At 39.6% G+C, this 24,902-nt stretch overlaps 1 protein-coding gene and 1 pseudogene across 4 annotated transcripts in view; both read left to right on the top strand.

Annotated features, from left to right (window-relative positions):
- Positions 1-24,902, top strand: part of Cntn5 (contactin 5) — a 1,231,995-nt gene that overhangs the window by 268,122 nt on the left and 938,971 nt on the right. For all 4 annotated transcript variants that reach the window (XM_017595409.2, XM_017595411.3, XM_017595408.3 and 1 more), the window contains exon 2: positions 12,237-12,374. The gene's annotated coding sequence lies outside the window, so the exon portion shown is untranslated. The remainder of the gene's footprint in view (positions 1-12,236; positions 12,375-24,902) is intronic.
- On the top strand, positions 6,199-12,230 carry Sgk1-ps1 (Serine/threonine-protein kinase Sgk1, pseudogene 1; annotated as a pseudogene).

The following is a 24,902-nucleotide window of genomic DNA, read 5'->3' as shown; positions in this document are numbered from 1 at the left end:
TGGAACGAGGGCTGTCTTTGGATGAGAAGGAAGGGTGGGCGGGAGAAAAGTTTTAGAGAGAGGAGGAGCCTAGAGTGAGGAGAAGAAAAGCAGCAGAGAGAACATGGAGGCTGATGTCAAGATTCCTCTCTGCACATTTACAGGTTGTTATAAATATTCTTAAGGGATGGATTTGTACGGGGCTTTGTTTGTCTAGGTGGTCAATTATATCTTATCAATTGATTCAGAGGTTATTGTGTTACGTGTTCTTTCATGTGGCGATTTAAATTTAAGAGAGTGTATGGCTGGAGACACCTGTATGGTGGCACTAGATGGGTAGAGAGATTGTTGCCAGGCTCAGAGAAATGCCATAGCAATGTGATTGGAGATACAGCAAAGTGGGTGAGAGGCTTTGCTGACTAAGATGAAGATATCTTGGGACACTGTGGTGCCGGATCTAGTGCGGGATAAAAGACAGTATTTTTTTATAATTTTACAGCAACACTAAACCACCAAAAAAGGTGTACACATTGAGCGACCCGGGGCTCCAGTCACCTATGTAGGAGAGGATGGCCTTGTTGGGCATCAATGGGAGGAGAGGGCCTTGTCCTCTGAAGGCTTGATGCCCCAGTGTAGAGGAATGCCAGGGCAAGGAAGCAGAAGGGAATTAGGTGGGTGTCCTCATGAAGGCAGGGTTTGGGGGAATGGAATGGGGTGTGTCTGGAAGGGAAACAGGGAAAGGGGTAACTTTTGAAATGTAAATAAAGAAAATATCCAATAAAAGAGAAGGGAAAAAAAGAAAAAAGAAAAGGTATAAAATCTTGGACCCACAATCAAGAAAATACATGAACCCAATCTTCTGAGTTGCACTAGTCTTGATATGACATCAGATGCTTTCTCTCTTTCTCTGTAAATAATTCATTTCCTTTTCTCTTGGGTTATTTGAAATCTCATTTCTTTATGCTCCCCCCACCCACCCATTCCCTTCTGCTTCCTTGCCTTGGCATTCCCCTTCCTACATTGTTCTGTAAGTTACCTGTTTTAGGTAGTGTCAAAGTAAGTATCAGTATGCATGTATCTCTGTGATTTGTTAACTCAGTGGCTTGTAGCTTTATAGTAAGGAGTGTCACAGGTAGGGTATGTGGGAGACATGTTATTAGTTATTTGCAAACTCTCCAAACTGACTTCCATAGTAACTAGAGTAGATTACCTTCCCACCATTAGTGTCTGCATCTTTGCCAGGTTTTTGGTTATTTTCTTTTTTGTTTTATTTTTGCAAATAAATTTGTTTTATACAATACATTCTAATTATGGTTCTCCTCCCACAACAACTCCAAAATCCACCCAACACTTTTCCTCCCATTGGAATCCATACCATTTCTATCTCTTATTAGAAAAAAATAGTCTTTCAGAGAAAGATAATAAAATAAAGTAAGGTAAGATAAAACAAAACAAAACAAACTATGATAGGAAAAATAAAGCCAAAGAAAAAACTGAAGATACACATGAAAAAGCGGAGAGATACACATTCTTAATGATTGTCATCCTGATCAGCAAGAAAGAATGTCACTGCAGTTTAAATCACATTGCTCTGGTAGCTATAAGGACGTGAAAGTTGCCATTTCATTCATGGGGCCATGTTGCACTATGTCTGCGTAGCCTTATGCCATCTCACTTTACCAGTGACGAGCATTTTTGTTAAGGTTAACACAAGGATGTGATCTCTCTTATTTTCTGAAAATATTTTTAATTTTTTAAAAATGTGAATGTTATTTTTATGTATGAGTGTGTGTTTGTGATATGTACATACGAACACAAGTATCCATGATGTCAGACTTATCATTTCCCCTGGAACTGTATTTATAGATAGCAGTGAGCTGCCTAACATTGGTTCTGGGATCTAACTCAGGTCCTCTGCAAGAGCAGTGCGTGATCTTAACTTCTGACTTGTCTTCCCAGCCCTTTATTTTATTTTAATCATCATAAATGTGAACATATATTAATGGAGCAAAGGGTGATATTTTAATATATTGCACCCAATTCTAGATAAAATCTTTAATCTTTCTGTTTTCTTATTTTCACTCCATGGGAGTTTCACTGTCTGATCCAGGGTGATATATATTCTTCCTGTGTTCAAAGAGCTGCCAGACAGAAATGAAAGTGAGAGCAGCTGATTGGCATAACCAGAGGAATGGGTCAATAAGAAGTCCTTATTTCGACAATAGTGTTAAAAATAACGAACAGGAGAAAGAAGAGGAGAAAAAGAAGATGAGGGCCCTGGTGGAGGCTCATAATAATGTGATATTTGTTTTTGTAGGAGTGTTACAAACACTGTGGGATGGGAAAGGTGTCTTTAAAAAGTCATCCTGGGAATGAGGGACCTGTGAGGAAGAAAGGAGGGGGAGGGAAAAAAAGAGGGGTAGGATCAGGTATTGAAAGGAACTTGAGAGAAGTACAGAGGGTCAAGAAAACAAATAGAACCATGTAGTAGTGGGGAATGAGGAACTGGGGGTAGCCACTAGAAAGCCCCAGATGCCAGGGAAGTGGGATGCTCCCAGGACCCAACTGGGATGACTTTAGCCAAAATATCCAACAAAGGGGAGATAGAACCTGTAGAGGCCACCTCCTGTAGATAGGCATGGCCCCCAGTTGAGGGATGGGGCTACCCACCCATCTCAAAATGTTTAACCCACAATTGTTCCTGTCCAAATATAAGGCAGGGACAAGAAATGGAACAGAGAGTGCCCCACCTAGGAACCCATCCCATCTGCAGATAACAAACCCAGATACTAATGCTGATGTCAAGAATCACTTGTTGACAGGATCCTGGTGTGGCTCTTCCCCTAAGAGTGTCTACCAGCACCTGACCAAGACAGATACAGATATTCACAGCCAACCGCCAGACCGGGCACCCTGATGGAAGAGCGAGGGGAAGAACTGAAGGAGCTGAAGGGGGTGGCAACCCCATAGTAAAAACAACATCAACTCACTGGACCACTCGTAGCTCCCAGAGACTAAACTGCCAACCAAAGAGTATACATGGAGTGACCCATGGATCCAGATACATATGTAGCAGAGGATGGGTTTATCTCACATCAAATGGAGGGGAGGCCCTTGGTCCTATGGACACTTGATGCTCCAGTGTAAAGGGACACTAGAGAAGTGTGGTGGGAGTGAGTGAGTGGATGAGTGAGAGTGAGTGAGTGAGTGAGTGAGTGAGTGAGTGGATGAGTGGAGGAGCACCCTAATAGAGCCAAAGGGGATGGAGGAAGAGAAGGTGAGATGGGGGTTTGTGGAAGGGGGATATCATTTGAAATCTTAACAAAATGACTTAAATATAAAGAGTCATCCTGGGTTGTATATAATGGACAATGGGTTATTTTCTCATGGGCCCTGATTCTATATGCCTGCATCTATAACAGCCCCCCAAACAGAGGTTACTTCGAGAATTTGCAGAATACATTTTGAGTGGCAAGTAGTAGAGACAGAAGATATTGCTGGTTGTTCCAGAGAGAGTGATGTATCCACCATAAGCCACAGAATAACAAAAGCAACTCATGGGAAGAGAGAATATCAGGTAATGGAGTGGGGGGAAATATTTTAAACAGTTAATTACAGATTTTCATCCTTTCTCTTTGGGGACAGAGGCGTCCTCAAACATTTGTGTTCGGAGATTAGCACTGCAGGTGTGTTGATGGGAAAAGCCACAAAGAGGTTATATTCCAGCACAAGCCTAGTTAATGAGAGAGTGAGGGACAGGAATGGCTATTGGAAGACAACTGCCACCTTCCTGTTAGAGAAAATTGCTAGGTTGAACTCAGTGCTGGAGGCAGAAAGGAAGTTAGAATTGGCTCCTAATCCTGAGTCAGAATCCCAGAATTAGTAACTATTGAACAAAAAACAGCAGAAAACGTAAAGGGATAAGTGTGACAAGATGGAATTTTGATGTTTTGTTTTGTATGGTTTTGTTCTGCACAGTGTGGGTAGACAAGAAGACATAGAAAAATAAATAAGTAATACCGAAAAAGTCAGTTAGAAGTTGTGTAGAAAAAAATTGGTGGTGAGGTATGGGAGATTTCCCGGTACGTGGGTTGGTTGGATGGAGAGATAGAAGCTGAACCTTAGAAGACTCCTTGTGACAGGAGGAAACAGAGGACACTACTGGTGTTAACTCTTATGAATTGCAAGTGTTGTGTGTGTGTGGCTGGGGTCTGCTGAGAGTGGGAGAGAGCAGCCAAGCAGTAGACTACAATGTCACAAGGACTGAGCGATGGAGCCACGCACCTTTAATCCCTGCCCTTGGATGGAGGCGGTGCCCTTAACGTTACGCAAATTGAAATGAATGTAAGAAAGCAATGCTCATTTTAGAACACTAGAGCCAAAGAGAAACTATGCAATGAATATATTTAAATGCAAATATCATCTTCCTTCTATTCTTCCTAATTAATGCATAAAGTGACAGGGCACCTTCTGACATTTTCCGTGTGTGTGTGTGTGTGTGTGTGTGTGTGTGTGTGTGTGTGTATTTTCAAAACAGGGTTACTCTGTGTAATAGTCATGTACCTTTACTGTCCAGCCTTGGTGGCATTTTCACCTGTTGATTTTAGAGTTATTAGGCTTAGCTGCTCTCTCCAACCATCACCCCTCATATACTCAGAAAGCTTGTATTCTTCCTTTCCCATAATCTCTTTCATTTACATGTCACAGGTGTTTTACCCCCCATTCCTTCCCCTCTTCGCCCTCCCATGTATTTTTCTAGGTTTCTGACTGATTCATACTATTATAGCTGCCTTATTTCTTTTTATTATAAGGCTGCTTACAATGCTAACAAGTTTTGCTGATACAATGAACGTTGTAAGAAATGCCTTGGGTTTCTATCTTAGAGGAAGGTGTGTGTGTGTGTGTGTGTGTGTGTGTGTGTGTGTGTGTGTGTGTGTGTACTTGAGTAATGGACTTGATTCAGTAAATCCCCAATATCTGTTGTTTTAACTATGTTTTAAGGCAGTTTTAGGAGAAGTATTACCTCCTCTTGGTTGCAAATAGTCTGCAAAAACCAATCTACATGTTTGCTCCAAGGTTGCTGACATCTTCCTCCAGACATTGACAAATTGATTAGCAAATCAGCCTCTGAGCTGAAGCTGATGACCACTGCAGATCATAAAACCATTGATGCTGCCAGGCAGTTTGCCAATATTCAAATCCCTGGTGTCCCATCCCCAAGAACAGCATTGTCCACAGGCCTCTTAGCTCTTACGACTAGGACATAAGTCCGACCAGTGTCCTGGGAAAGGAAAGATAGTAAAATTGTCTTAAAAGTTTTTCTAAACTCTTCTTGTGTTCTTAAGGATTAGAAGAGTTTCTTAAATATGTTATTTCTGAAATAATTGAAGTTTTTTATGTAGCTCATAGAGTTACAAAAATAAATACTTTTGTACATCTGCATTTGAACATTTTCAAATATATTCTGGTTCTTGAGGAAAGATAATTTTGCAGGAGAGGATTAAAAAATTAATTTTAATTCAAGCCATTTCCTCCCACAGTTTACATCCTTATGAATTACAGAAAGCTAAATCATAACAGCCAAATCAGCCCAATTAGTCTTCACTTTTAAAAATTACTCTTTTGAGCAGTCAAGGAACATGGTTCTATTTCATGATGTGAAACAAATCCCTCTGTTCCGTTAGGAGCAATTGGGGAGGACAGTGATAACAGAAGCTCAGCTCCCAGAAGCTTGGAGCCAAACGACTCTGTCCTGGCACTGTGTTGGGCAGGGGGCAAACACCATTTCCAGTCCGGTAGCCCCTTACAAACTCTAGCACTCTGCAGAGAACCAAATCTATTAAGCCCATTCCAACCTCCTGCTTCTCTCAGGGAAGGGATCTGTTTGTCATGTCTGAAAAGCAGTTTTATTCTGTGATATCAGATTTATAAGGATAAAAGAAAAGAGGCTCTTTTTTTTTTAGAGATAGAAGGTACATGTGGTAAAAGGATGACACATGGCAGTAACAAGGATGGTTAGGGAGTTCATGGTATTCTGAATAAAATGTTTCAACAACCAATTCATTCTTGGCTTGAGTGTCTACTGCAGACAGCCCTATGACCTTCACTACTGAGGATGCCAAGGATTATAGGAGAGAAATTCTACGTATTGTGAACTTGAATAGAGTTCTTAACTAATAGTGGCAGACCTACCAGTGTGACTTAGAGTGGCTGCCACTAATGGCAGAACCCAGGGCCACCAGGTAATGAAAAGGCCCAGAAGGCAGTGCACACATGTGAAAAGGGAGTCCAGATAATAAAGGGCTGGAGAAACTTTAGAAGCATTTATTTTTAGGACTTTGCTGGTCTGATTCAGGTTATTCTTGTATCAGTGTGTTTCTAACATAAGAACATGCTCTGAGAGCCAGGGTCTGGTGAACCGCAGTGCAGTTTTAGTGTTACTGTTTGGTTTTGGGTTTTAGTTATTGTTATTTTTTTCAGGTATGAAGCTTTTTTTCACTATGCTGTTAGTGCTGTTATGATTTGTGTCTTAAAATAAGATATTATTTTGTTTACTTGTTATTGTTTACTTGTTCCTTGAATCAGCCTCTCACTAAATAGCCCTGGATAGCATAGAATTCACTGTGTACACCATGCTAGATTCAAGCTTTGGGCAATGCTCCTGTTTCTGCCTCCAGAGTGCTGGGATTTGAGACATGCACCAACTAGCCTATCAGTAACAGTCATTAGATATATGTAATTTATCTCTGAAATTGAGGATTGCTTAGGAAATATTCTGTGATAATTGACTTACTCTAGGAAAAACTATGCTTGTGAATGATTCAGGCACTGCTGACAATGCACTTTCTGTGAAGATGGGAAATACTCTGTGAGGATAGACTTACTGTAAGAATCTCTGTGTGTGGATGATTAAATCACCGCTGCAGTGAAGCAGATGAGAAGTTTGTGCAAAAATCCTAATTTCATGACATCTTACTCCTATAGATCATTCACAAAAGCACCGTGATTTAATTTCAAGAGCTGGCAAGATAGTGAATGTGAAAAAATACAAGCCACTAAGACTGTCAACCAGAATCTGATCCTCTGAACCCACGCGGTAGGCAAAGAGAACTGACTACAGCAAGCTCTCCTCTAGCTTCAGCACATACATCTTGGAATATGTGTGGGAACCCACATTAAATTTAAAAAATATATAATAATTGTTGTGGTATGTTAAAAAAGGCTTCTTTTATCCCACACTAGATCCAGCACTGTAGTGCCCCATGACATCTGTGGGATAACTTTCTCCTGCCCATCCTTCCTTTTTGTCCAATGACAGGTTTCATTCTGTCCTGTAGGTGACATCATCCTACAAATAATAATTCCCAGTATATGAAGATTTGTTTCTAGTTATATCAAGCATTCTAGTACAAACCTAAAAGAGCCTCAAACAGCTTCAAAGCCCATAGCTGAGAGATATCTCAAGTAAGTGTCTTATTAGTAATTCTCAGTCAATAAAAGGAAGGAAATAAGAATAAAAGAAAAGTATAAAAGCATGGTCAAATTGCCATAGGCTTTAGTTTCTGCCCTCTTGATGTGTTGTTGAAGACTCAAGTTGAAGAACTATGGGTCCTCAGAGAGTCTGTGAGTGACCAGAGTCTCACAAGCCAACTTGCCAGCCAGGCTTCCTTCTTCTTGGACCACCCTGTGAAACCAAGCGATCAGAAGCTTTATCTTTAGCCTTTATGCTAGATTTCATATCAAAATGGAAGTCTCAGCTGAAAGATAAGTCAGTGTGTGAAGGATGATGGTATCACATCATGAGAACTCCTAAAACTACTGAAATTCCTATGTTATTTTCATAATTAACTCTCTGCCAGGTAAATTAGGAGGCAGACACATCACCCAAGATGTCCTCAGGGAGCCTGCAGATTTTTCTGTCTCATTGCTAATGAACCATTTTCACCTGACTTCTGCTCCCATCCCTCCCCACTGAAGAACCAGCTGTCAGCTTCACAGTTGAGCAGCTTTGGTACCAGACAGGTGGCAGCAAGCTGGGGAAGAAATCTTGTGAGTGGAAGGCCGTTAATCTGGAATCGATGGCCCACCTGGTATCATTCAAAACTGACTAGACATCATGAACAGATAACAAAAGATAATCAACACTTATGGTTTTGTATACCCTGGCAAAGATTGATGAGGACATTTGACATCAGTGGGATATCTAAAGAGTCCCAGACTCAGTCAGAGAAAAATGGTGGTCCTTCCTAAATGGTAAAATATTGTCTCTGTTTCTATAGAGGAAGAAAGTGGACTGAGCTATTCCAGACTATAAGAATCAGCCATTCTGTAACCCTCTAGGTATGGTTTTCCCTCTGAAAATCAAAATTCCTTACCTACTGACTCATACTGGGTTTATTCTTATCTCCCCTAATATAGCTGGATGTGCTTTATAAGCTAGGATAACGTAAGTCTATAAACTAGTGTTATAATTAGCACCAATTTCAAGAATTATTTTTAATATATCTTAAAGAATCAGATAATATCAATAACCACATGATTTGGTTCACCTCTGTACATATATACATTTGTGGTCTTTTGTTTGCTTATTTTTGGTTTTGTTTTGTTTTGTTTTTCTGTTTAGCCTTTGCTCTTGCAGACTGACTTCTTTAGTGACTCCATAGTTACCTAAAAGAAGACCTTTGAAGTCATACATAGTACCAGTTCTGTTGCAGAACCGCTGCTACAGAACTCATCGCACCATGTTAGAACTGGCTGGGTGCTCCTCCTACATTCTCTCTGAGCCATAAAGTTCATATGCTCAGGATCCTTGCCTTCCTTAGTCTTAAAGTTTCAATAGATATCATAGGACATAAGATACAATGGAGAATCAAGAAAAGATATATTAGAATGAATTTGACTATTTCAGTTGCATAGAAGCGAGCCCATGGTTCCAGAAAGCAGAGCTCCCTCTGGAGGTGGTAGAACAGCTCTCCACCATTACAGTCTAGGACAAAGTAGATGTTGTCAGCAATTTGTAAAGAAAAGTGAAGGCCTACCAGGAAAGGGTGCTTCACATTCTGATATATGCTTCTCCTCCTTCTTCAGAATGGCTTTCTTCTGTAGAACTTTGACAGCAAAGAATGCTTCTTTTGCCTTGTGCCTTGCTAGAAGAACCTTTGCAAAAACTGTCCTTTCTGACCACTTTCAAGAAGTGCAAGTCAGAGGGTTTGGCACAGGGATTGGACTTGGCAAAGGAGAGGGGTTGGCGTCAGTGCCTTGGGTTATTTGCACTCCCTAAACATTGCTTATAGAGACTTAAAACCAGATAATATTCTCCTAGGCTCAAAGGGATACATCATCCTCACTGACTTTGGGCTCTGCAAGGAGAACATGGAGCATAACGGCCCAACGTCCACTTTTTGTGGCACACTTGAGTATCTTGCTCCTGGGGCTCTCCATAAGCAGTGGTACACCAGGAGAGTGGACTGGTGGTACCTCCGGGCTGTCCTGTGAGATGTTGTATGGCCTGCCTCCGTTTTATAACCAAAACACAGCTGAGATGTAGGACAGTATTCTGAACAAGCCTCTCCAGTTGGAACCAAATATTATAAACTCAGCAAGGCACCTCTTGAATGGCCTCCTGCAGAAGGACCGGCCCAAGAGGCTGGGTGCCAAGGATGACTTTATGGAGATTAAGCGTCATCATTTCTTCTCTTTAATTAACTGCAATGATCTCATTAATAAGACGATGACACCCCCATTTAACCCAAATGTGAGCAGGCCCAGTGACCTGCAGCAATTTGATCCTGAGTTTACTGAGGAGCCAGTCCCCAGCTCCATCGGGCGGTCCCCTGACAGCATCCTTGTCACAGCCAGTGTGAAGGAAGCTGCAGAGCCTTCCTTGTCTTCTCATGCACTGCCCATGGACGCCTTCCTCTAAACGCTCCCAGGATGATTCTGAAGGATTTCCTCAGAGGTGTCTAAGTGTTTTAGTTAGCCTTTGGTGGAGTTGCCAGTCGAAAAAACATCTCAAAAGAGAATTATTTGCACATCCGGAAGCTTGGCAGTCCCGCCCGACTTTTGTTGCTTGACAGAAGCTTTCCAAAGAGCACATCCTCCTTTCAGTGAGCTTGTGAGGTCTTCATTTCTTTGCTTCCTTCCAACATGGTGCTAGCTCTGAGCAAGCATGAGAGTGCTGCCCGAGACAGACACCTTGGTCTCAGTTAGAAGGAAGGATGCAGGTCTAAGAGGGCTCTCCCGCAGGTCTTTCTGAGCTGTGCTCAAAACTGTTCTGCGGTGTGCCTTTTCTGAGATAATGTTAGCTCCAAAGCTTTTCCGGTTGTATTTGTTTATTTGTTTTGGTTTTGCTTTTGCCCCTGAGTATTTCCCCTGTGTGCTGTAGTGTGAGTGTGCTATGCCTGATCACAGATGGTTTTGTTGTAAGCATCAATGTGACACTTGCAGGACACTACAATATGGGACATTGTTTCTTCCATATTTGGACAATAAATTTATGAGTAGATTGGTTTTGTAAAGTATAGTTAATAACAAAAACCTATTGAAATGGCTTAAGCATCCAAATGCTTAAGGAAAAGCATTGCTCTTACAAATATTTCTACTTTTAGAAAGAGGTTTTTAAGGGCCAATGTCCCCATTGTCAGTCAAAGCCATTGGTGTTTTCACTGTTTAAAATATTGCCTGAAAAATGGGCATTATTTATGTTTTTCCCTTTGCTTATTTTCTTTCGCATTCAAGATTATTATATGTATCATGTAAAGAAAGTCTATACATTGGGTTTAACACTAGATATTTAAATTTAAAGGCTTATTTGTAAATCATTTTAATGTACTATAATTAACATGGTTTTAATATGTACAATTACTCCTCCTTACCGATACAATTATTTTGTTTGTGGTAAATTGATTCATGAGAAATAAAAGTTATGCTAATCAGTAAATTCGTGAGTCCATATAAATAAAAATCCATGCCAATAAGTGTCAAGACACACCCTCCTCCTTTCTGATTTGTAGTCCACACTGTCACTGGGGATGTAGTAGGGTTGACTCGACAGCTGCTCACTTAGACCACAGCAGGGCTGGGAATGGAGAGAAAACATATCTGAGATTGCAGAGGGCCAAGCAATATGATTTAGAAACCAGCAGAATCCAGAGGAACAATGAGAAGTCCGGAACGGCTGGCAACTCTGCAGTTTAGACTACCGGGAAAATAGCTGCTTCTATGGGACGAAATGAAACCAGAAGTGGAACCAATGACGGTGAAGATAGTTTTCCAGAATGGCCAGAAACACGTATGCAAAGTATAGAAAGAGTAATGGGTAAATTTCATGTATGCAAATGAAGGCAGCCATTGTCTTTTGTAGGAAGTAGTTTTTTGTAAATGAATTTATGGACAATTGAAGGAGTGTTCAGCAATAAGAATATATGGCAATTAATTTTGAGTCATCTTGACAGGTTCCCAGACCTTTCTTTGATCATTCTGAGAATGAAAATGAAACTGTTTCTGGCTAAGGTTTATTTGCTAATCAGTTGAGGGTAAGAAGCAGATCTCTTTAAGGAAGATGGGCCAAATCTGTTCACTTGAAAGCAGACTGTCTAACTATAAGACAAATGCTACCTCTCCTGACTTAAATCAACAATGGAAGTGTAAATCCTGAGTACGACTCTGAGCTACTGATATTTGGGTTCAAACTACCACATTAGTTCCTCATAGATGTTGATTACCATCTTAACACACTTTGAGTCTACCAAAAGCTTATTATATATGGAAAAATTGATTTCATTAAATGAGAAATTTTACTAAAGAGTGAACTTCATTTAAATTGCTGAAAATCTCACACCTAAAAGTTTATTGCAAGTCACCAGGGACCCAATGACTTAATAGCTCAAATAGTTTAAAATATCAAATACTTACTAGGCTTTTAAATCCCTTGAATAAAATACAAATTAAAAATTTTACAAATTCATAGGATAGCATAAAATATATCTCTTAAAAACCTGAGGAATTGTGAAAGTATGCATATAAAGGGATGTGCTAAATGATCTTTTAACTATCGTAATTATGTAAGAAAACTGAGCTAGATAAATATATCACATCAAAAACAGTATCATCTTTTGTATTTATGAGTCAATCTTGAGATTCAAAGTATAAATAAACAGAGTCACAGCACATAATATTTAATAAAAATATGGGCTTAGATTAAATGAAAACATTTCAGAGGATTATTTTTACTCATATTCACAACACTTTCTTCACAGGTATTTTTAGAAGACTGCTATTTAATGCTATTCAAATTCTGCCAAGTATCATTTCTGCATGACGACCACAAAAGGATTACTTTACAGAATCTGCTGCCATTTTGAAGAGTGTGATTTTGACCCTGATTCAGAAAACAGGTACAGCGTTATCGTCTCTTTAATCAATTCCACTGCAAACATAGATGTTGACTGCAACTCAGGGCTGGAAAGCTGTGTGTGTCCTTTCTGCAGCTTCTCTGTCAAGGGACTGCCTTCATATGCTAAGGTTTAATATGTTCCCAAATTGAGTGGGTATTTTGTGTTTGAACTAAAAATACTTTCTTTGGGTATGAATGAGCAGTAGGATATCACAGAAATTTTGTAATCAAAAATAACCCACAATTATTTTATTTTGGTGATTTTTTTTTTTTTTTTTTGCGTGTGAGGGAAAGGTAGACCCTGGGCCTTGCTTCTTCCCAGTCAGTGTCTGACTTGTTGGCAGGAGGATTTTATGCTTGTTGGTTTGTTTCAGTTTCAAGACAGTGATTAAGTTAGGACAGCAGGATGTCACAGGCAAAGGGAGGTATTCTTGTCCAGCAGGGCCAGCCAGGCATCTCCTGCACAAAATGAGGCATGCTCTTTGTTTAAGAGTGCTGCATTATTTGCATGGCACTCATCACTGCATGTCACAAAATATTAATCATACTTGTTTATTGTGAAATTATTTATTTTGACTTTGTAATGATTCTTAAAATTGGAATGCTACAAATGCATGAATAAACAGCTGTCTAATACCCATAACTAAGTAGGTACCAACGGGCTGTTTCAAATCAAAGTTACTTGGCATGCTCTGTCTCAGTGCCAATGAGACATACTTTTAAGTAATCAGTATGGAACTTTTAAAAGCACACGGAGAATGAATTACTCTTGTTGTCTTAGTGTTTATAAAATAGTACTATATCAATTTAATTTAAAGGTTTACCTTCTTTGAGTGATAAATTGATTCAAAATAGTAGATGTTTGTTCCCCAGTCTATTCTACAGATTCAAAATCTTCAAGTGCGTAATAGAAGCGGGGAGGTGACAAAACTTGAGATTTGTTCTATGCTAGAGGGTAGGGTGACATGTTGTTCAAGAATTTAACTAGGCCTTGAGAGCAACATGAAAATTCTAGAGTGTTGTTTAGAGAAGTTTATATTTCTCCAAACTTTCATGATAAATTATAATAATTCACCTGTTGATTATAAACCCTAACTAAACATGTATTGATCAAGTAAATCTGTTAAGTAAAGCAACCATGACTTTTATTCTTTTCAAAAGAAAAAATAAAAAAGTAAATAGGAAACCCAGAGGAGAAAGGACAGGGAAAGTGACAGAATGTTTTTGATACGACTCAACAAATCATGGAAGAGGGACACAACTTTCCCACAAATTAGCATACCATTTTGTTGTAAATTGGAAAGACTTGAAGACAAATGTAGTCATCATAATCTGGCCTACTGTAAACATAATCCCAGATTAAGTCTCAGACACAAAATATAGTTAAATAAGTTCAGCCATCTACATTCCTTATACTAATATAAACCTATGGGGTGGTGTTATTTTTCTGCAATACATTTTACTTAATTTAAGCATAAGAACATTTTAGTAAATCAAACCCCATATTATATTTCTACTTCTCAGAGATCTATGAACATTAAATGGTATCTGAGCTCCTTAGTTTGGCTTGGCAAGGAGAGAAATAAATCATTTATGGAGCTTGTGAAGTTCAGAAAAAGTGAGAGACTACCACACTGCTGCTGTGGGGTGAGGGAGAATCCAATGCTAACATACACATGGGTGAATGGAGTTTCGGTTTAGGCTAGACATATTAACAGCAGAAGTAAGATGTTGGGAGTGTCTTGAACAACTGTGATCTCGTACATTGTCTTAGACACCAACTGAAATGTATTCAATTTGTGGAGGTCAACAGAAGTCTAATTAGAGTTTGAGAAGAGGCTTTCCGATCTATTATTAATTACACTAAAGGTTGAGAAGGAGGATGTGAAGCTCCAGTCACTGAACAGGAAACCCATGGATCCTGGCTTGGCAGACAACACAGTTCACTCTGTTCATGTCACTCTTTCTACTTTTCTGAACCACTAATTGAAATGCACATTAGTAGATTTGAAATGTTCTAAACAAATGAGTTGGACTGAACAGTCCAAAGAGGCATAAGTGAATTAGAATTGATGAGTCTGAAGAGATTGGGTGACAGTGTCACATCAAATAAAGTCCTCTTCATTCACAGACGTGCGTGTCATCTGTCTCTGCAACCACTAAAAACATTCAGGGGGCTCATTGACAGTTCATCTTGACAAGACCAACTAAGCCATTATAAGAGGCAACCCATATTAAAAGGGGTCCCGAGTTCAGTCTCTGAGAATAAAATACTTCCCTTTGTAACTTACACAACTGTCTCTAGCAGTCATTGGCCCAGGCCCAACAAGGAGAGTTCCTTCCATTAGAGAGAGGCCCCTGGGACTCTGGGATTATAGATTTTCAGAATTGGCAGGATTGTTCATTACCTAGTGAAAGTAAGCAGGATATTACCATATAGCAAGAGGTACGGTGGCTGAGGATGGGAAAGTGCAATTGGCCCCAAATTTCAAACTAAAGAATTTAGATTTATTAGTAATGCTTTTGAAAATATTTGGTAGAAATTACATGCATGTATTTGTTAATTGTATGTTCTGTGTATATGTGAACACCATTGTAACTTGTGAACATGTACACAGTGTATAATACATAATACATAATATTAAATTAGAAGGAGCATACATGGAATCAGTGAATATCAGAATATATCAGAAGTTTCAGAAACCACGATAGTCTCCTCAGATGTGCTTCAAGAGCAAATGGGAACTGTGACTTCTAGTTGTAAAGGAGGAAGGAGTGGTCTCTTATACAAAATTTATGCAACACCATGTTCAGAATTTATTTGGGAGGGTATGCTATATGAATCCATAATTTTAACTTTGTGAAATGTGGTTATTTGCTTTTAACTATAGTTGGAGTTTGTTTTACAAAATCTTGGCTTTGAACTACTTTATTAAAAATTTATTACCTGAAATATGTGATATTATCTAGCTAGATCAATGCAAAAAGAATTATTTCTTAAGTTAATGACCAGTTGATATGAAATATTTTATATCATGAAGTTAATCAGTTTCCCAAATCAACATTTTTCTCTCTGTTGGTTGTGTATGAGAAGATGGATTCAGTGAAGTTAGTCTTAGTTTGACCATGAGCATCTTCACTGATGCTATCTTGGGAAATAAATGTTCCTCAGTTGGAATTAAGGTTGAGAAAGAAAGTGGGATTTACCTATAGGAAGGAGAAGGGAGAAGGAAATTGGGGGTGAAGAAGTGATAGAGTACCCACCCTTTATGGAACAAAGTCTTTTGAAAAATTATGAAACACGGCTATAAATTCTTTCCATATGATCATCGCAGCTACTATAAGGCTATGCCAAGCTGTCATGCAGGATGTGATGTACCCTCAGTGACTAAGAGTCATACTTAAATAGTATGAATATAATATGCAAGAACCATTGAAACACAATACCATCAAAATGGTGAGGGTTATTAAAGAACTTGCCATAAAGTCGCATGACTTATGTTAAGTCTCTAGAAATGAACTGGTTGAAAGGAAACAAATGACTCACCTAAGTTGTCTTCCAACCATACAAGCATGCACGTACATGCACACACACAAACACACACACACACACGCATACACTCTTCGCTTTTTTAAACAGAAATGTTTGCATTTAAATTGTGTAAAACGTTTCTACATATTTTCATGATCAGGAAGAACATCTTTGAAGAGAAAAATTCAAAAAGAGTGTTCTGGAACAAAATTTGCTATCAGTTTCTATCCAATCCTGTGTACATACAGCCAATGGATGAAACCAGGCTGGCCAGAGACATGACATTTTCCAGGCCATTTCACAGTATATCCGGGGCTTTATTTCTGTCAGTAGATGAGTCTACAATGATGCCAATCTCTTTGTTTTAGAACTGAGAGTGAATTCTAAATGTCTTATTTCTTAAAAAGCTATTGCATCTTTTATATGTTTTGAAATATCAATGACACATGGAAAGATTACCGCTTAGGAAGAAGAAATACCCTTGGCTGTGTCTCTAGTATAATTTTGCCATCTGTAGAAACCCCGGTTATTGTGTTAACTTTTTTGAGCCTCAGAGTTTCTACAGTTACACAAGTGGATCATGCCTTATTTTTAGAAGAGGTGTGAGAAGATGGAATAGAGCATATCTATAACTACATCTATGTATACACAGTGACATATACATATAATGTAGACATTTTGAGTTTGGTATGAAGAAATTGTTTAACAGATGGTTGCACTGTGAAAAAATAAGTATGATGGTCTTTAACTCACCAAGAAGAAAACTTTCCTGAGATTATGATAACATATTAAGGAAAGGAAGAGAAGAAAAACTGAGAAAGAGAAAGAGAAACATGTAAGGGAGAATAGGGAGGGAGGGGAGAAAAGATAATAAGGAAAGAGAAGAGGAGAGAGGATGGGAAAGAAAAACAGAAAGAAAGGAAGAAGAGAGGAAAATCGATGTCCCCCTTTCTTGGCATTAGTCATTCCTTCAACAACTTCTCAGAGCACTGAGGGCTGGACAGCAGCAAGCAGAGGTCACGCTTGAGAAGGACCTGCAACAGAAGGGTTTCCATGCAGTGGCAGTTGATGCTGTCCCAGCTGTAATGCCCAGTGCCAGGAGCTGTGTGTGCTCTCTGCAAAGTTACCTACAATTCCCATGTGTGCCCTTTACCAGAGTTACCTATAATTCTAGCTCTGACAGAAACCTGATTGTGTTCTTTCCTCATATTTGTGTGTTCAGCAATTATAGCAGCTGTAAACCACCTGTTTAAATTTCCTTCTTGTTTAATCACCTTAACAAAGAAAGTTGACTAAAAACTGCCACACAAACCCTACACACATTATGTATTCATAGAGCGCACAGAAATGTCCGAAGCTACACAGCCTTCTCTGATTCAAACAAGTTTTACCTCCTTTTTCTCATTTTGCTCTGCTATGACTTTGTTGCATTAATATAGTAAGATTCTTTTCAGTATGTTAAGTGGATAGGTCCATGATTCAATAGGTGGGAGCACTTGCCCAAGGTCCCTGTCTAATACCTTCACCACGCAGATTGCAACTGTGACTACACTTGCAAGGGAACTTATACCCCCAACTGTCCACTCTAGAACAAAATGAGTGCTTTATGAGTACACGTTGCACATGCATACTCAGGTACTTACACATACAGATATGCATAAAACACAAAGAAATAAAGAAATAAATAAAGAAATAAACAAACGAGACTGTTAAATATGTTAATTGAACATGGAGGGGCCTAGGCAGGCCTTTGCATGACAATGGGAACCACAAAAATAGTTCAGTCTTATAAAACATAATGGAAAAACAAAATGATAGATGACAGGAGAAGAGTGAGGAGGAAGGTACTGTCCCATGCCTGCATAAGTGAAACTTTAAGTGTAAAGCCAAATAAAATTAAATTATTCGATTTGCTGTTCAAAAACTGGCTTGATTTAGACATGAACATCTTGATATGAAAAGCAAAATTTTAAATTTGAAGGTAATACTTATATCAACTCAACCCATAGAAAGATATTTTTAAGTCTATAGTTGCACAGGATAAAAATGAAAAGAAAAACTGTATTAACTTGACCTACATGTGTGTCTGTCCACCATGTGAGTGCAGTGCCCCTGGAGGCCAAAAGGTGGCAACATATTACTTGAGACTAGAGTTACAGGTGGTTGTGTGCTGCTATTTAGGTGCTGAGAATCAGAGCCATCTTCTGAATGAGCAGCCTTGGCTTTTAACCACAGAGCCAACTCACCAGCCCCTCCTTTTCACAATTTTGTGAAGGACAGAGATTGGAGAACTTATATTCAAATGCAAATAGGAAAACTGATGGGTATGTCTGTAGAGGAACTGATGATTCTAACTGTGTAGGCACCAGGTCTCTTTGAAATAACGACTCAGTGTTTGAACAAACAAAAAGCAGAGTTAAACCTAACGTATGTGGAGATTCCAGGACTGGTGGTACTGTTGGGAGAAAAAGGTTTCACTGCAGGTGGAATCTTACTGACAGTCGTCTAGCTTAGCACACTGTTAGACAGTGTAACCTGAGGCTCAACGATGGAAACTGGAGCTGGAAAATCTGCTCAGTGGTTGAGTTTTCATCCCAGGATCAGTGCCAGCTTCCAACTACCTGCAGCTCCAGCTCCTAGACATCTGACGTGGCTTCCATAGACCCTGTATACAGGTACAAACTCATGCACACACACACACACACACACACACACACACACACACACATAAACGTACATACACAGACATATAGACATACAGATGCATCCACCTCACCCACACATACTCACGCGAACATTTATCAATACAAATAAAAATTTCAAAAAAAGTGGAAAGTTGCTTGTTAATAATATTATTCCCCTAAAACAACAGCCTCTTCCTTCCTTTCTCCCCCTCATTAACATATATGCATTTCGTTTGCTATAATTTAGGAGCAGGTACTGCTTACTGATTTTTGTGTCCAGTTCATATTTGGAAATGTTTTGTCCTCAAAACCTGACACTTCTTTTAAATGATGAGTGGTAGCATTCACTGTTCTGAGCCAACCCTGTCCTCTCCTCATGGCTGACTGCCATAAAGCAGCACTCCGTGTTTATATGAATACTAGTTTAAGCCCATTTCTTGTTTCCACTTAACTCATATTCTTCTGAGCCGGTTTATTTCCTGCTCATAACAAGTGGGAAGAAACTTCTTCCACAAGAGGCTATGTGCACATGTGACACGGGTGACTGATGAGGAGATGAAATAGTGACTTTTCAAGGAAACAGAGCCCCCGGGGATTTGAGGTTCCTTACAACAGTGGTCAGTGTCCTCTCACCCATCAGCAGAGCTCTGCAAGGCTTAGCATGGTGCTGATAACTTCTGTACACTCTACAGACAACCTCTTTTTTTGGAATCAATTCTTCCCACTATAACTATACTTTTGGAGTTAAAAAGTTAAAGCATTAAGCATTTCATAGATAAATGCTTAATATAGCTCAGTATTAGCTTGCTATTTAGGATGTGAACTTTGGGGGCTGGAAAGGTGGCTCTGTGGTTAAAAGCACATTTTTCCTGTTTCAAAGGGCCCGTGCTCTGTTCCCAGAACCCACAGGGAGGCTCACAACTGCATGCATCTGCAGTTCCATGGTATCTGATGCCCTCTCCAACGTCTGTGGGCACCAAGCACACATGCATACATGGAAGTAGAACAGTCATACACATGAAAAATTAGTATTTTATTTCCAAGATACATAACACCAAGCTAACACGAGACACAGGAACTACTGCATTTTCCCTGACAGAAATAAGTGGAAAGTCACCCCGTGCATGTATGACATGACAGTTAACTGTACCATTCAAAGACTCCAGTGATGCATGCAAGAGGAAACATGCAGGAGTGGAAATATTTCCCGGAGACAGGTCTTCCGGGTGACGGAATCCTCGCTAGTACTTTCCAGCATGGTTAAAAACGGATTTTCACATTATTCTCCTCATTGTAATCAAATTCTCTTTTTAGAAGGAAATTTTAAAACTGCTGTAGTCTGAATTCTAGGGATGAGAACATTGTCATCATCAACTAATCAAATGCCCCCATTTCATTTTTTGTCCCTAGATACCCAATCAATCCACTTATATTCTCTTTGACATACATACATAGATTCATACAGGTGAACTTTGCCCTTTTTACATTTTTAACTTTATTTAATATGGATGTGTGTTTTGCTTGCATGTATGTTCATACACCATGAACATTCCTGGTGCTCTCAGTGGACAGAGGAGATCATCTGATCACCTTTAGGATTTACAAAGGTTGTAAGCTATTATATGGGTTTGAGGACTTGAACTTGTGTCCTATGAAAGACCATGCACAGCTCTTAACTGCTGAGCTAACTCACATTCCCAAACTTTGCCCTTTTGTCAGAAAATGTTTTCTGTCAAGGATGAGATCAGGTCCTTGAAGTAAACAAAAGCAAAGGGCTAACACACACCAGCGCTTTTGTAGTGAGAGGAATACTCTTTCTACTTAGAACTTTGAAGATTCTCACCCACGACCACATATATTCTCAAAAATGAGCTGTAACAGATGTTATCGTCTAGCTCCTCATTGCCTCACAATTTAATAATAGATCACAAAAATATAGCTGGCTCCCACAAATAGACACCCATCTATTCTGAATTGAGAATTAAGTCACCCGCCTCGTGCTGGCCACTAGAAGACAGTGAACATATGAAACAATTCTACATGCAGAGCAACTGAGAAACATTTCATAAAGTAGCAAATAACTGGAAAGTCACTGACAAAACATATATGCCTAAGCCATGTCCTTAACAATGCAATATTACCTGTTTGTATTATCCCATATTGGTAGATACATGTGTGGATAGGATCCTTGAATTGACATGTGTTATGAAAGCAATATAGAAGACAAATTGACAAATTTCAGTATAAAATGTGCCCAGTAGTTTATTAATATTCCATTTATTTAGCTTCAACTTAAAATGAGAACATCAAAATAAATGACAAAAAATATATGAATAGAATTAACTTTTTCTCTCCTTCCTATGGATACTTCATACAAAATTTAATATTATATGTAGTGCTCATATATATATATATATATATATATATATATATTGCTTACACATTTATATTAAATTAGGATGACGTTAGATATTTGGGTAGTATTGTGCCATTATGAACTTTAAAAGCAATAATAAAAACTGATTTATTCAGTTTATTTTATAAAATTGGCTTATACTAAATTTAAGGAATAGGACAATAGATACTAACTTTCTCAAATGAGCCAATGCTTCCAACAAAGTGAAGCATAAGTTACATGGAGTCTTCATTTGTTTATTTCTCTTTTCTTCTTGAGGTAAGTTCTCAGTTCATTCAGGATAGCCTTATACTCACCATGGAGTCAAGAAAACCCTGGGGGTTGGAGATTTAGCTCAGTGGTAGAGCGCTTGCCTAGGAAGCGCAAGGCCCTGGGTTCAGTCCCCAGCTCCGAAAAAAAGAACCAAAAAAAAAAAAAGAAAAAGAAAAAGAAAACCCTGACCCTCCTTGCCTCACCCTTGCAACTTTCGAGATCACATGTGTGTGGTATGTACCACTTTGAGACTGATCTGCATTTCTGAATGTCCGTTTGGAAATCACTCATACTCTATTCTGTCCTACCTAAAGTTGCCCAAGTCATCTTGAGCGTGAAGCTTGGATAAATAGAAGCATTTTCTTTTATTAGATATATTAGATTCTAATTCACATTCTAGTTTGGATTTGCATTGCTTCTGCTTTGTTTGATTTGTGTAAACACAGTGACCCTCAGATCATTAACTAAAATAACAGAATGTCAAGTGGCTATAATATTTACTCATTCCCTTCCCAAGAAATGTTTTCACTGAAAGTCTTACTCAGGTACACCAGAGTTATTTCACCAACCATTTCGAAAACTGATTTTTAAGAAGTCCTGTACTCTTTACGATAGCAGAAGTCAGCATTTGCTTACAAGTAAAAGAAGTGCTTCTGCAAATATACTTCACAACAATCACTAATCCAAGATTGAGCCTTATGTATAATATCCGGAAGCCAGAAAAAAAACCCAGATGTCCTTCAAAAGAGGATACAGAAAATGTGGTACATCTACACAATGAAGTACTACTCAGCTATTGAAAACAATGACTTCATGAAATTCTTAGGCAAATGGATGGAACTAGAAAATATTATCTTAGAGGGCTTATATCCAAAATATACAAAGAACTCAAGAAGTTAGACTGCAGGGAGACAAATAACCCTATTAAAAATGGGGTTCAGAACTAAACAAAGAATTCACAGCTGAGGAAGGCCGAATGGCTGAGAAACACCTAAAGAAATGTTCAACATCTTTAGTCATAAGGGAAATGCAAATCAAAACAACCCTGAGATTTCACCTCACACCAGTGAAAATGGCTAAGATCAAAAACTCAGGTGACAGTAAATGCTGGCAAGGATGTGTAGAAAGAGGAACACTCCTCCATTGTTGGTGGGATTGCAGACTGGTACAACCTTTCTGGAAATCAGTCTAGAGTTTCCTCAGAAAATTGGACATTGAACTACCTAAGGACCCAGCTATACCTCTCTTGGGCACATACCCAAAAGTTGCCCCAACATATAACAAAGACACGTGCTCCACTATGTTCATAGCAGCCTTATTTATAATAGCCAGAAGCTGGAAAGAACCCAGATGCCCTTCAACAGAGGAATGGATACAGAAAATGTGGTACATCTACACAATGGAATATTACTCAGCTATCAAAAACAATGACTTTATGAAATTCATAAGCAAATGGATGGAACTGGAAAATATTATCCTGAGTGAGCTAACTCAATCACAGAAAAACACACATGGTATGCACTCATTGATAAGTGGCTATTAGCCCAAATGCTTGAATTGCCCTGGGTGCACAGAACACATGAAACTCAAGAGGGATGACCAAAATGCAAATGCTTCACTCCTTCTTTAAAAGGGGAGCAAGAATACCCTTGGCAGGGAATAGGGAGGCAAAGATTAAAACAGAGGCAGAAGGAACACCAATTCAGAGCCCGCCCCACTTTGGCCCATACTTATATAGCCACCCAATTAGATAAGATGGATGAAGCAAAGAAGTGCAGGCTGACAGGAACCGGATGTAGATCTCTCCTGAGAGACAGCAAGAATACAGCAAATACATAGGCAAATGCCAGCAGCAAACCACTGAACTGAGAACGGGTCCCCCGTTGAAGGAATCAGAGAAAGGACTGGAAGAGCTTGAAGGGGCTCGAGAACCCATATGAACAGCAATGCCAATCAACCAGAGCTTCCAGGGACTAAGCCACCACTCAAAGACTATACATGGACTGACCCTGGGCTCCAACCTCATAGGTAGCAATGAATAGCCTAGTAAGAGCACCAGTGAAAGGGAAGACCTTGGTCCTGCCAAGACTGAACCCCCCAGTGAACATGATCGTTGGGGGGAGGGCAGTAATGGGGGTAGGATGGGGAGGGGAACACCAGTATAGAAGGGGAGGGGGAGGGGTTAGGGGGATGTTGGCCCAGAAACGGGGAAAGGGAATAACAATCAAAATGTAAATAAGTAATACTCAACTTAATAAAGATAAAAAAATAAAAAAAAAAGAAAGACAGTGAAAGAGGAAGGGAAAAAAAGAAAAGAAAATATTATCTTGAATGAGGTAAACCAGTCAAAAGAACACACATGCAACTCACTGATAAGTGGCTATTAGCCCAAAAGCTCAGAATACTCAAGTAACAATTCACAGATCATACGAAGCTCAAGAAGGAAATAGCAAAGTGTGTGGATGCTTTAGTCTTTCTTAGAAGGGGGAACAAAATATTCAAAGGAGGTAGAGGTTGGGAGGGACTTGGAAAGAAAAAGAGGAGGGGCAGTGGAAAAGGTGGCAGGATCATATATGGGGGAGACTGGAATGATATAAAGAGGGTCAGGAAATTGAACAGAGGTGTGTAGCAATGGGGGATGGGGAACTGGGGGTAGCCACCAGCAAGTTCCAGATGCCAGGATTGCCAGAGGCTCCCAGGACCCAAAGGGGATGAAATTAAGTGAAATGTCCAACAAAGGAGAGGGAGAACCTGTTGAAACCATATCCAGAGGTTAGACAAGGTCCCAAGTTAAGGGATTGGGCCACCACTCATCTCCAAATCTTAACCCAGAATGGTTCCTGTCTAAAGGAAATATAGGGACAGAGTGTGTAGCAGAGACTGAAGGAAAGGCCATCCAGAGACTGCTCCACCTGGAGATCCATCCCATATGCAGACAACAAACCCAGAAACTATTGCTGATGCCAAGATGTGCTGGCTGACAGCAGCCTATTATAGCTGTCTCCTGAGAGGTTCTGCCAGAGCCTGAAAAATACAGAGGCAGATGCTCCCAGCCAACCATTGGACTGAGCATGGGGACCCCAATGGAAAGGTTAGAGAAATGACTGAAGAAGCTAAGGAGTTTGCAACCCCAATGGAAGAACAACAATATCAACCAACCAATCTGCCCCCCGGAACTCCCAGGGACTAGACCATCAACCAAAAATTGCACCTGGAGGTACCCATGACTCCGGCTTCATATGTAGCAGAGGATGGCATTGTCTGGCATCAATGGGAGGAGAAGCCCTTGGTCCTGTGAAGGCTTAATTCTACAGTGTAGGGGAATGCCAGAACAGTGAGGTGGGAGTCAGTGGATGGGTGGGGGAGCACCCTCATAGAAGCAGGGGGGGATGGGATGGAGGGTTCCGGAGGGGAAACATGGAAAGGGGATACCATATGAAATGTAAATACATAAAATAGCCAATGAAAAATAAATTAAAATCCCAAAGAAAGAGAGATTGTTTCCAACCTGTGTCTGGATAAGAAGACTGACTTTAGCAGTATTCAACACAGGCCTAAGCAGATTTCTATAATGCTCCTGAAAACTCAGAAGCAGAAATGGAGCACGGCAGTGCAATAGCCTATGAACCATTGAGCTGGGAAAAT

Source organism: Rattus norvegicus, chromosome 8 (genome assembly GCF_036323735.1).
Source record: "Rattus norvegicus strain BN/NHsdMcwi chromosome 8, GRCr8, whole genome shotgun sequence".
NCBI classification, from domain to species: domain Eukaryota; kingdom Metazoa; phylum Chordata; class Mammalia; order Rodentia; family Muridae; genus Rattus; species Rattus norvegicus.
Note: the sequence above shows the minus strand (reverse complement) of the source record. Positions and strands in the feature narration are given on the sequence as shown.